At 40.9% G+C, this 10241-nt stretch overlaps 1 protein-coding gene across 6 annotated transcripts in view; it reads right to left on the reverse strand.

Annotated features, from left to right (window-relative positions):
* The window catches only part of COLEC11 (collectin subfamily member 11), a 45798-nt gene that overhangs the window by 26260 nt on the left and 9297 nt on the right, over positions 1-10241 (reverse strand). Inside the window, exon 2 of one of the 6 annotated variants that reach the window (XM_074538131.1) lies at positions 10084-10147. The exons of the other annotated variants lie outside the window; for them this stretch is intronic. The gene's annotated coding sequence lies outside the window, so the exon portion shown is untranslated. The remainder of the gene's footprint in view (positions 1-10083; positions 10148-10241) is intronic. 6 annotated transcript variants of the gene reach the window in all.

Here is a 10241-nt window from a genome sequence, read left to right on the forward strand (position 1 = left end):
ATTTTAATTCTCTGGGTAGTTTTCACATTATGATTTTTTTTTTTGCTGTTATTTTTAAAACCATATTTCATTCTCAAGTATCTGAGCTGAATTATCTATATTTTGGATTGAGTATACTTCTGGTACAGACACAGAAACCTACAGAACCACAGCCACATTTGGTGAGTGACTTTCCCAAGCTGGTTTGAGTCAGCACTACAGACACAGCAATAACTTTCAACAGTTTTCACTCCCTGACTTTTCAAGTCCTTGTCATCCACATCTCAACACCTCCCTGGCAGAACTCTCTGGCAGCTCACATATCTTCAAGCCACCTGCAGGCCCTAAGCTGAATTCTAGGAGATGCAACACAAAATCATGCCCACAAAATAGCAGGTTGTAACACAGTCTCCCTGCTATTTCAAACATCTTGAACAGATAAAAGACCAAAAAATAAATTAAGTCCCAGGGCTACCTCCAGTGCCCACCTCAGACCAGGGACAGGTTTCTGGGGGAAGCGGGGAGGAGCAGAAGGGACAAGCCTCCAGCACTGTGGACACAAGCTGTGTTTCACCCCTTGGCCCAAGGGATGTGGATCATTCCCTGGGGAAGAAGCCTTTCACATTGGAGATGAAACCTGTGTCACTGACCTCATCTTTCTTCATTACAGCCTTATTAATCTTCCTAACCTACAGATGTTTTGTGTAGCTAGGCTTTTACTTTATCTAAGCATTTTCTCATTTGTCCTCTCAGTTCCCTTGCACACTACCTTGGGTAATCAAATGTTTGCCATTTAGCTGGACTATAAAAATCAGAATCAATTACAAAGCTGCTTAAACATTGGATGATCATTATCCTAACATTGCAATGCTCTCAAGTTAAATCCTATGTGTTGATTTAAAGGTTAAAGCAATGGACTTGAAAGACTGAAAAAAATCCCTAAATATTAATAGTGTAGAATTGCAAAAATGAGGACCATAACTGCCATGGATACCATGCCTCTGTGAAATCTATGGAGCATGGAGTAGCATAAAGCAGAGACATAACACATTTCAGCTCCTGATGATGCTGAAGAGCAGCGAGATTTGCTGTAGAGGACAAAAGAATGAGTCTAAGCTGATGGGAAGCAAGCATTACCTAAAAAGCAAACTGATAGTAAGTCCTTGGTTGCTCCCCAAAGTACACTTAATACTGGCACAATAGAGCCATTTCCTCACACAATGTTTGTGAGGTGTAAGGTATCATTAGTTTGTCAACATAGATGCCCTTATCAGATGTAGATAGTCTCATTTTTCATCAAGAAGAATGTTTTGTAAAATTGGGACAAATTTCACCCTGATGTTGTTCTGCTGAAGTCAATAAGTTGATGTTAGAATTAACTTACTATCATTTGTACTGAAAGTGTAAAAATGAGGCTTCAGCAAGAGTGAGATAAAGTAGTCCCAGAAAAGAGCAAGTTTTCAAAACTTTTACTCAAGGGACATGAGACCTGAGTGCAAAATTTTTCACAATAGTTCTCTATGGATTTTTAGACAATCTATGGATTTTTTGTAGAAAATAACACTCAAGTACATTTTTGTTTTTATGTAAATTGGTGGTCAGAGACAATTAGAAATACTAAACAGAATTTCTCATGCAATATTTCAGTCAAAGTCTCGACTAGATTACAAGATCTCTTCTGCCTTCAGGTATATTTTACAAAAATAGTTTGTGATTTTGGGTGGCATCACTGTTATATGTCAGATCAAATTTTTTGTATTCTCAACCACAAACAAACAAGCAAACAAACTAGTGTACAGGGTTCTAATTTAACTATCAGTTCTTCTAAAACAGGGGTCTAAAATATCTCTGTTCATTTCCACTCCTACAAAGCAGTTACATGAGAACTTCATACTATCCCCACACAGTTATCTATAAGAAATAAAAACCCAAGGATTCCCCAAGAATCAGTGAATGACGTGGAGAATGCTGCAGGGAACATTTCTGTACCTAAATATATCCTATGAACATATGCATTTGTAATTTTATTTATGAAGTTTTAAGGCATTGCTTTTCAGCCCTTCCCATCCACAGAGGCGAGGGACTAGCTGCAGAAGTTGGGATATCTGTGCAGTATTATTCCCACTTACACGTTGCAACATGTTCTCACTCTTGAGGTGTTTGGAAGTTTTCCTAGGTGGGCCTGACCATTGTATTCTTGAGGGCACTGGACAGGCTCAAAAGGCAAACTCATCCTGGGAGGGGGTTGTCCCAGTCCTGCAGTTCCATTCTGGGAGGTGCAGGGAAGAGACAGAAAAGTCTATCAAGGCCCCATCCAGTCATCCCAGCCATGCTAGCAGTGGCACTTGCCTTTTGCACAACAGAAATGCCATTCAAGTATTGATCCAAAGGGTGGGAAGTAACAACTATGGAAGATCCTTAACTTAAAAGGATTGAAACACACAGCTCCAGCTCCCCAATAGAGTAATTGCTCACATTGGATGGACACAACAAGTGAAATTAGACTACACTCAGGCACGCTACATTAAAGGATGAAAGGAAGCAGAGAAGATGCCTGATGACAAAGCCAGCTCAAGCCTATTGGTAGGACACTACACTAAACTGGCTAAAATGAGTTTTCTGATTTCTGTTTTTGTGTCCCACAGTTGAATCACATATAAACACAAGGACAGGTCAGGAATATCCAGAGAGAAGACAAAATCTAAGAAAAGCAGGTTTTTAGATTAAAGGAAGAATAAAAACAAAAGACAAACCATAGAATATAGACTACTAGCAGACATACAGGAAAAGGGAAAAATTAGACATCTGACCAGAGAAAGGACAGAGGAGCAATGGCACCGTCCCAGAGGGTGAGGGGACAGGAAAAAGGTTTGCTTTTGGTTGTCACAATAATCTACTCCTCATTGAGGAGAAAAAACAAGAGCTGACCCCCTTTTCTCACACATTAGATAAGTGACAACTGCAATTAAAGGAGGTTCAAAGAATAAAGGGAAGCCACTTGAACTGCTTCCCAGTTCTTCCCAATGCTTCAAGTATGACACCTCAAAAAGTGAACCATAAGACAGAGCACAGCTGCCATTAGCAGATGCCCGTTTATCACGACAACTCTGCTTAGGTCCAGACCTCAAGCTAGCAGAGATTAGTTTTAAACAGACCCTTTGAGGGGACTTAACTGTTCTGGCTTAGGTGGTCAGTCTGAGAAAATCATCCTGAACACCGTGTAGCTAAGTCAGAGAAAGGCACCTTGGCACGGGGATTCATTTCATCCCAATACAGAAAATTGACTCTGGAGGTACCTGCTCATTGCTGAGTATCATTAGTTCAGCCTTGCAGGTATGTAAAGTTAGGTGAAGTTAGGTGAGAGGTGTCCCATCACTGCTAATTAGCTAAGTCAGTTTACAGGAGGGTTAACAGAAGCCTGGCTTCCTGCTGCAGTCACACATCAGCCTCCCCTTCTCTGTACTGCCACCAAGGCCAGCTGACCCCAGCTAGCACAGGCTGCTATTCCAGCAGTAAGATATTCCTCTGCTTGTAATGTTGTTTTTCAGTTGATTTAATTCCTTGGTTCCTGGCAAGGATAAAATGGCCATAATTCCTGTGAAAAATTATGCCAGCCAAGGAAAGGAATGCCCTTGGCAGCAGCTGAGATGGCCTTCAGTGTGTTACAAAACTGTGCCACTGCATGCCAGCAGCATACAGAAAACAGGAAGATACATAAGTGAAAGAATTCAAGGGACTAAATTACCAGGAAAAACAAACAAATAAAGAAACTACAAAACCACAAAACCAAACCAAAACAACAAACAAAAACAAACACACAAACAACAACAACAAAACAAACAAAAAACCTACAAGAAAACCCACAAAAAACCCCACCAAAAACCAAAAAACCACCCAGCAAATAAGAAGAGTGGGAACATTTTAAAAGAAGGAAAGATATGGCAAAATACTAGGCTGCAATGGAATTTAATAACCAGTAAAAGATACAGAACATAGGAAACACAACATCAGGCATTTTGTAATAGCACGCAAGCCACCAAGAGTTATGGAAAGGATCCAAGAGTGTTATCCTCAAATGACAAGGACATATTTCTTGTAGTGATATCCTCAATATAACAAAACACTGTGGCAAGATGATCAAAATCTTGCATTTGAACTGGGGCAGTGTCAATGCTATTTCAACAAAAGGTTAGTTTTACTTTCAGGCTGAGACACCAACTAACATTCTACATGTGATCCTATGTGATTCTACATGTGACTACATCAGTGGACAAGGGAAGGACTACAGATGTCATTTCTTTCTTGAGGTGCTTGGAAGTCTTCTCTTTCTGTCTTTAGTGTAAAGCCTTTGACATGGTGCCGCACAACATCTTCTCTCTAAATGGGAGAGGTATGTATTTGATGGGTGGAGTGTTAGATGGACAAGATGGTGGTTGGGCAATCACATCTTGAGGGTGGTGGCCAACAGCCCAGTGTCCTGATGGACATCAGTGATAAGTCATGCCCCTCAGGGGGTCTGTCTGTATTGGAACCAATGTAATTAATATCATCATTAGTAACATGGATGAAGGGATTGAGTGCACCTTCAGCAAATTTGTAGATGACACTAAGCTGTGGTGCAGTGACACTCCTGAAGGACAGGATGCCATCCAGAGGGACCTGGACAAGCTGGAGAAGTGGCCCATGGGAATCTCATGAGGTTTAACAAGACCAAGTGCAAGGTGCTGCACCTGGGTCAGGGCAAGCCCCAGCATCAACACAGGCTGGGATGAGCAGATCCAGAGCAGCCCTGCTGAGAAGGATTTGGGGGTGTGAGGGGGTGAGAGGCTGGACATGGCCCAGCCATGTGCCCTCACAGCCTGGAGAGCCAAACGTGCCCTGGGCTGCATCAGAGGCAGCGTGGGGAGGGGATTCTGCCCCTCTGCTCTGCCCTGCTGAGACCCCACTGCAGGGCTGCATCAGCTCTGGGGTCCCAGCACAGGAAGGACATGGAGCTGTGGGAGTGAGACCAGAGGAGCCCACCAAGATGACCAGAGGGATGGAGCAGCTCTGTTACAAGGAAAGGCTGAGAGAATTGGGATTCCTGGAGTCACCTAATTATAGCCTTCCAGTACCTAAAGGGAGTCTAAAAGAAAGATGTGGAAAGACTTTTTAGAAGAGCATATACTGACAGGACTACAATGAAATTTAAAGTAGCTTTAGATTAGATACTGGGAAGATATTCTTTACTATGAGAGTGGTAAGGGACCCCACAAGGCTGCCCAAAGAAGTTCCCATCCCTGGAAGTGTTCAAGGCCAGACTGGATGAGGCTTTGAGCAACCTGGTCTAGTGTAAGATGTCCCTGTCCATGGCAGGGGGGTTGGAACCAGATGATTGTAAAGGTCCCTTCCAATCCAGGCCATTCTATGTTTCTATATCTTCATTGGACAAGTGATAGGTGATCTTGATAGCAACAGTACTACCCAATGTCCTTTTATTCTTACAGCTCTCACACACCTTTCCAAATACAGATTAGGGAAAGAAGGCAAAAGAAAGGGGAACTTATCAAAACAGCTACCCACATTAATAGAAAACATATGGTTGGTACACAGAAATAGTTGTATAAGCAAAATGCAGTGGGAAAATAAACAGGTTTCTATGTGTCTGATGTGACTTAGTTGAAGCACACAAAAAGGCACTCAATTCTACATTAACAAAGTTCTCAGAAGTCAAAGTATTCTTACACTAGCATGCCACAGCAGACTTTCACTAATCAGTCTATATCATTGGCAATAGCCATGATCCAGTATAAAAGCTGCCAAAAGGAACCTAGTGGAAACATCTTTCAGTGGCAAAACCTCCCAGAGCATCTCTCAGACATGCCACAACACATGCACTCAAAATACTTTATCATGTACAATGCACCGGTTGACAAATATTTTTAAAATTTGAGGAGTACAAGGGATTGTAAGCAGTTTGAGATGCTTTTGACAATCTCATCTCATTTTGTAAATCTGAAATATTAATTCAGATGTAAACAGACAGAATGTGAAGAACAGAATTTGCAAGCAAGGGTGTTTATCTGAATCCACATAAAGAAGGTGTTACTTCCCTTAAATGTATATCATGACGCTTCTGCTACCAAAAGATTCTTGAGGATGACAACCCTCTAAGAAATTTTTTCATTGAAGTCCTTCCATCTAACCAACTGCCCTGAGAGATTTCTGTATTTTAATAATGTACATTTCTAGGGAATAATATAACAAGCTGTGTTAAGTAAGTGATAACTACTGGCATTTCCACTGCTTTGGTACTCAGCAAATTCTCTAACAATAGCCACAGATGTACCTTTCACACAGCTAGAACATGACCAGAGGGCAGCTGTGCACCAATTAAGAAGCTGCAGAACAGCTAAGCAATGAGCACTTAAACCTCCACGTTTGTCCAGCTCAGAATTTATAGGGCACTTACAGGAGCAAAAACTAATGCTACTGTTCTGATTGTGCAGCTACCAGTAAAATAAAAGGCTTCAATGGTGTTAAAGAGTAAACTGACCTGAAATCCCAACATCCACCATCTGACTTAAGAAAAGGAACAATGAAAACAAAACCAAGACTTGCCACAGTTACTCAGTGCTGCCAAAAAGGTACAGAGGCATCAGTTCTATACATAACAGAAAGTCCATGTACTCAGTTTCTGTAGCTGCAGTTTCTGTAGCTGAAGTGTCATCTTCCCTAGAATCAAGGAACAGTGTGATGCAATCACTTGTACATTAAGTGTAATTAGGCAAATGCATGTTTAAATACAGGGTTGCTTAGGAGACAGTCTGTCAGACGTAGTGGGCTGGCCATAGCTGGAGGCCAGTTGCCCACCAAGTCCCTCCATAGGTTTTGTACAACTATCATAAAAGTAGAGAACAACAATTGAGAGTTTTTGACACTCCACAATTACATAAAAGGCAACTTTGACATATCATATCTTGGCCTGCGTTGGAAGGGAGCTTAAAGGTCATCTGGTTCCAACCACTTTGCCATGGGCAGGCACCCTCCCCTAGACCAGATTGCTCAGAGCTCCAACCTGGCCTTGAACACTTCCAGGGGTTCAACACTTCCAGGAGCATCCACAATTTCTCTGGGCAGCCAGTTCCAGTGCCTCACAGTAAAGAATATTTTTCTACTATCTAATTTCAGTTTGAAGCCCTTTCCCCCTGTCCTGTCACTACAGGCCTTTGTAAAAAGTCCCTTACCATCTTTCCTCTAAGTTCCCTTCAGGCACTGGAAGGCTACAATTTGGTCACACCAAAACCTTCTCTTCTGGCTGAACAAACCCAATTCATGAAGATACTAAAAAGCAATGGAAGATAATCTCCAATAAAGAGTTTTTTCAGCACAGCATGGCTCTCACTACATCATCTCATTTCATCTCTACATTAGCTTTAAACTGCAAGTTCATTGCACAGCTAGAGAGAAACACTGCAAGTGTACCTGTAAGTGCTGCTGGCAGATCCAGCACTCTGCAGTCTTCTCAGCATGCACCATCAGTCCTTCTCTTGCTCTTCCACATGTTCTCAGTATCTGTTTCCTTAACATTTCTTGAACATAGCTCCACTCCAGTGAGCCATCAGAGACCTGTTTTCTTAACACCATTCTGACAAAGCTCATTGATACACATTCTTCTTTTCCTATTTAATAAGAATAGGAATGTGCTGGGTTCTTTTCTGTTTCCTGTGTGAGGTCTTCACTAGATTCTTGTCTGGTGTTTTTAATTCATTGGCTATTATTACTGCGCCACCTAACAATGCTGGTTCATTCATATCAAATTTTTTAAAGCTCTTTGTTTTAATTCTGAAAAATTAGATCTCTTACAAAACTTTCTCTGATGATAACAAAAATTTCTCTATATAAGTAAAATTAAAATTATAAAATAATTTTTATAATTTTGTCCTTCCAAAGACCAGACTGACCCTGGCATTCAACATCTCATCCATGGTCTCTTGGAGCCCACAGACCATTTCTCTAGAGCCCACTAAAGATGAACAAATGGATACCTGTCAGCAAGTTTCCATATTTGCTAAAATCATCAACTTGGGTGTCTAAGCTTTTCTTACTGCACATACCAGAGATGGTCAACATCTTGCCTGAGAAGAATAACAAGACACTCTTCTCTCACCTAGCACATTTCCATCAAGGAAACACACCCAAATCATTCAGTCTCCTCCAAGCACACCAAATTACTATGTTGGTTAGTTACAAGGGCACCTTTCCAGCAGATGGGAGTTGGAGGTTTGGAGCAGTGCAATGAGCTGCATTTAGACCTCCTACTTCCTGGGCAAGTGGTCCCAGACAGGAGGTTATTATGAGACATAATTATAATATTATGTGATATGGGTAGCAGCAGTCTAGTTTTCAAAGAGAACTGTACAAACCATTTTTCTCTGAGTCATTTTTCAAAATCTCTATGCTTGAAGGACAACTCCGCACACAAATTTAAGGTAAGCTTGCACCTTCCAGAACTCTAGCTCCGGCAGCATTTGGCACTAAAGATGGTGAATTGATCCACATCCAGCAGAGAGAATCATGGAACACCTCTCAGAAGCAATTTTCTGATGGCTGCTGTGGCCATCACACACTTGTCTAACTGTGGTGATCACTTTCTTCAGCCCTTAGCTCTCTTCCACTCACTCCATATTGCACAGCCACTTCTTGGTTTGGAGTCTGGCATCCAGCTTGGTTTCATTCACGTGCTGTTGGACTAGATCTTTAAAAGTCCCTTCCAACCCAAACCATCCTATGATTCAGTACAGAAGAACGCCAATGTAAACCCTAAACCCCCTCACCATTTGTCATACTGCTCTGTCCTGGCCTCCAGGACAACCCAGGGACCTTCTAAACAATCTTCTGACAAATTTTTGAGGGGACAGCATGCAAAGAGTCACAGAAGGTAAGGATCCTAGTGTCCTATGGAAAAATTAACTAACTGGTTCACTGATGAAATGCTTAAGCAGACCAACTTCTGTTCTTTTCTTGACTACAAACATCTTATACAAGGCAAAAGACCCAGGACTAGATTTTTCTGAAGAGCCACTTACATGGGTGAGATGACACCTTGCTGGATTTTCAAAACCACCTCTTTCTAAAGCTTCAGGCTCCTAGTAGGTTGTTTTCCTCTTTCCTCATAAGAGTTCTTAAAAAATCTGAACATCCAGCCATGCTCCCTTGCATTTTTCAGTTCCAAATATATAAAATAGAACACTTTCAGTACAAAAGTTGGCAGAAGCATTAACAAAGCATTAGAAATGTTATTAAATAGTTTCTCCCTTGTACAGGTGTTTGCACGGCCAAAAACAACAAAAGGCTTTAAACCTTCTGCTGACACTCTCTTGAAGGGTCCCACTCTCATGGCTGAAAACCAGGATGGCCTGTGGCTCGTGCAAACCAGAAGGAAATAATCGGATTTTAAGAATCTGCCAACTAGTTATCAACCAGCTGATACCTTATGAGCCCAGCCTGTGCCTCTTTCACGAGACTAGCTTTTCCAAAATACACCATAACACTCCTTTCATCAAGGGAAATTAAAATAGTGAGACCCTGACCACACAGCCTTACGGGAAGTGTGGTTCAGCTGTGAGGTTCAGCCAGTAGTGAAATGCAGTGCAAAGCACAAACTACACTTCCCAAGAGACACCATGAGAATATTTTTGGCTAAACTCTCCTGGTTTTCAGCCAAAATAATTTGACAAAAGAACTGAACTATCCCAGAAAACTGACACTTCTCTTTAAAAAGCTACTCTGCCAAAAGTCTTCCTACTTCAAAAGGATTCTCGTTCAAGAATTTTTGGACAGCCCTAGAGATGACTAAAAAGAGCTTTAGAAACAGTGTAAAATCACTCAAAATAATCAGAAAAAAATAGTCTTTAACATAGCATACAATTAGAAATTGCACAGATTTCTGCTGCACTTCTCTGTTGACTGTAGAACGATGTCATGTTTCAACTGCTATTCTGACTATGAATTTAACTTACACATTATCTTCCATGTATTAATTAAAACAATAATTTCATTTTAACAGATACATCTAATAATTTTATGAAAGAGAGTAAAAACATTTTTAAAATGAATACTCACCTTGTAAGTCTTACTTCTTGTCTACAACACTGGCACACCTTATGTATGCTGCATCAGTAACATACTAAAATTTTAGGGATAATATAATTTTAAAAGTGTCAACTTTAAATCAGTGTTTGTTTTATATTTTCTGATTATTATAATGCCTTTAATGTTCA

The sequence above is a fragment of the Zonotrichia albicollis genome, chromosome 3 (assembly GCF_047830755.1).
Source record: "Zonotrichia albicollis isolate bZonAlb1 chromosome 3, bZonAlb1.hap1, whole genome shotgun sequence".
Lineage (NCBI taxonomy): Eukaryota > Metazoa > Chordata > Aves > Passeriformes > Passerellidae > Zonotrichia > Zonotrichia albicollis.